The sequence below is a fragment of the Solanum tuberosum genome, unplaced genomic scaffold (assembly GCF_000226075.1).
Source record: "Solanum tuberosum cultivar DM 1-3 516 R44 unplaced genomic scaffold, SolTub_3.0 scf00015, whole genome shotgun sequence".
Classification (NCBI taxonomy): domain Eukaryota; kingdom Viridiplantae; phylum Streptophyta; class Magnoliopsida; order Solanales; family Solanaceae; genus Solanum; species Solanum tuberosum.
The window spans coordinates 1,344,978-1,347,978 of record NW_006238941.1 but is presented as its reverse complement, the minus strand read 5'-3'; positions in this window follow the sequence as shown (position 1 = coordinate 1,347,978).

The following is a 3,001-nucleotide window of genomic DNA, read 5'->3' as shown; positions in this document are numbered from 1 at the left end:
CTATTGTCTTTCATACTCTGTACATTATTTTGTACTGACGCCCCATTGCCTAGGGGGCTGCATTCATGCATGCAGGTCCTGACAGATGACTGAGTAGACCTCCTCAGCAGCAGGATTGACTTTTATTCGGTTGGCTAGCCCCTTTCCTCCGGAGCTGCCATAGTTGGGAGGTTTGTTACCTTTTGTTGTATATATGTTTATGGGTAGGCTGGGGCCCTGTCCCGCTAATCTTTACTATTCTTAGGGGCTTGCAGACTAGTGTGTGGGTTGTATAGCTACGTTATGGCCATACTGGCCTATGTGGTTGGTTTGCTGAAGCTTGTGAGCTGTTTGATGTATTGTATTGATATATACCTGCTTTTAGTTTTGGTATAGATATCATGGTGGCCTCGACGGCCCAATCAGGACTTCTGTGCTAGTTGGCTATTTATTTATATGATCTCCTGGGAGTAGCTGTTTCTTTTATAGATCAGTTGGCAGGGGCCTTGCTGGCCGATGGCTTAGTTTTAAGCCGAGATATACTTGTTTGATTTCTTGATTGCGTGTGGCTGCCATGCGCTAGTAGCAAATGGTTCAGTAGGGTCGGCTCGGGCCTGAGTTTTGGCATTAGGAGCCAGTTGCGCCCTTGGAGTTTGGGGTGTGACATTTCCATAACTTCTTTTTCTCTTTTTTTGACACAACATAACAAGCAGTTGGCATTGTATTAGTGGAACCATCATGTTGCAATCATAGTTCTTTTATTATATTCATATCCTTAAGATCTTGTCTTGCTTGATGTGTGTCCTTAATTTTCCCATCAATATTTAATAATGTCCCCAAAATACTCTCACAAATAATTTTTTCTATGTGCATGACATCTAAATTATGCCGCAACTTCAAGCTCTTCCAGTATGGTAACTCAAATAAAATACTTCTCATAACCCGATTCAACTCTTCAGGACGACGTTTCTTTTTCTTATTATTTGAGTGTTTTCCTACTCTATAAGTACTTAATAAATCCAATTGATGTAAGACATCATCTCCTGAGAGCTCTTTTGGTTTTGATCTATTTTCTTTCTTACCATCAAATTTCTTGCTTCTTCTCCATGAGTGACTAGGTTCAAGATGCTGACGGTGACCCATGTAACAAATTTACTTCTTACCTTTTGTGAAGATGCATCTTTATTGCAAGTAGGACATGCCATGTATCCCTTTGTGCTCCATCCAGATGAATTACCTAATTCATAGGAAAAAATCATATATGGTCAGTAGTAGTTTATAACCTATACTATTACATAGAACATGCAAAATACAAGATTCTCTACAATATCAGATGTATTAAATATCAAAATTGTGTCTTGAAAAGCAATCACTTTGAAGTAACATCTACAGAAGTAGAGCCCTCAGTCTGATATCAGGCAAGAGGTGCTCAATGTGAAGCAATCCCCTCCATTGAGTGTTAGACAAGAGGTTCCCAAAAGAGGTATCACCCTCAATGAAACATTAGACAGGAAGTGCTTCACCATGAGCAACACCCTCAGTGGAGCTTATACTCAGTGAACTTCCCTGGAAAGATGTATATTATTCCCGGCCTAACAAACAAAGTGTAGCTTTTGCTCAGTGAACTCCCTGGAAAGGTATATTTTATTTCTGGTCTAACAAACAACACGGTGCTAACATAATTTGTTATAGACTAAATAATCACTTTGGGAACTTTGAATGGATGATGCAATGGAGTCATATCAATTTTAACTATGATGTGTCACATATCTCAGATCATTCTCCAATGGTGTTAAGTGTTAATAATACAAAGTAAAAATAGGAAAAGTGAAGTTTCTTTGAAACTTTTCAATGTCCAAGACGAATATATATTCTTTATGGATATTGTACAAGAGAGCTGGAAAGTAAACAAAATTGCAATTCGTTGGCGTCACAATGAAGATTGAGCAAGCACAAGTGGAATTGAATGTTGTCCATCAAGGCTAGAACAAATGGGAAGATATCACCTAGTATTTTTATTTATGTTAGAATTTGAAACTAAGACCTCATGGTGACCTACTTCAATGACCCCTAAGGTAAACTCTTGGGAGCTCTTACAATATTATATTAATAGTCTAATACATAAATAATGTAAATTATTTGACAACTAGAAAAAGTAAGTAATTTAAGAACTTACCATAAGCTGGAAAGTCATTTATGGTCCATAAAATAGCGGCATGCATCTTGAAGCACTTCCCAGTTGATGCATCAAATGTCTCTACACCATCATTCCATAACTCTTTCAACTCATCAATCAAAGGAAGCAAATATCCTTTCCTGGTTCTTGAGGACCAGGAATAAGCAATGACATTATCATAAAGTGGTCCTTCAAACATTTCCAAGGAGGAAGATTATAAGGAGTGAGAATGACAGGCCACATACTATACGATGTGCTCATGTTACCAAATGGGTTAAAACCATCAGTTGCAAGACCAAGTCTAATATTACGAGGTTCTTGTGCAAACCACTGATGATTCTTATCAAACCCTTTCCATGCTTCAGAATTTGCTGGATGCCTTAACACATTTGCCTCATCAAGATGTTTTTCTTTATGCCACCTCATGTCCACACTTGTTTTACTAGACATAAATAACCTCTGAAGTCTCGGCTTTAATGGAAAATATCGCAAGACTTTATGAGGAATCTTTTTGTCCTTTCCATTATCAATTTTCCACCTCGAAGTAGCACAATGTGGACACTCTTGTCTATCTTTGTGTTCAGCCCAGTACAACATACAATCATTTTTGCAAGCATGAATCGAAATGTATCCTAATCCCAAACCTTGCAACATGTTTTTAGCATCATAATATGACTTAGGAAGTGTCTCACCAGTAGGAAATGCATCTTTTAATAACTCTAGCAACATATCAAATGATTTATTACTCCATTGATTGTACACTTTCAAATGTAGCAATTTCACAAGAAATGAAAGCTTTGAGAATTTCTTACATCCTGGATATAATTCACGTTCAGCTTCTTCCAG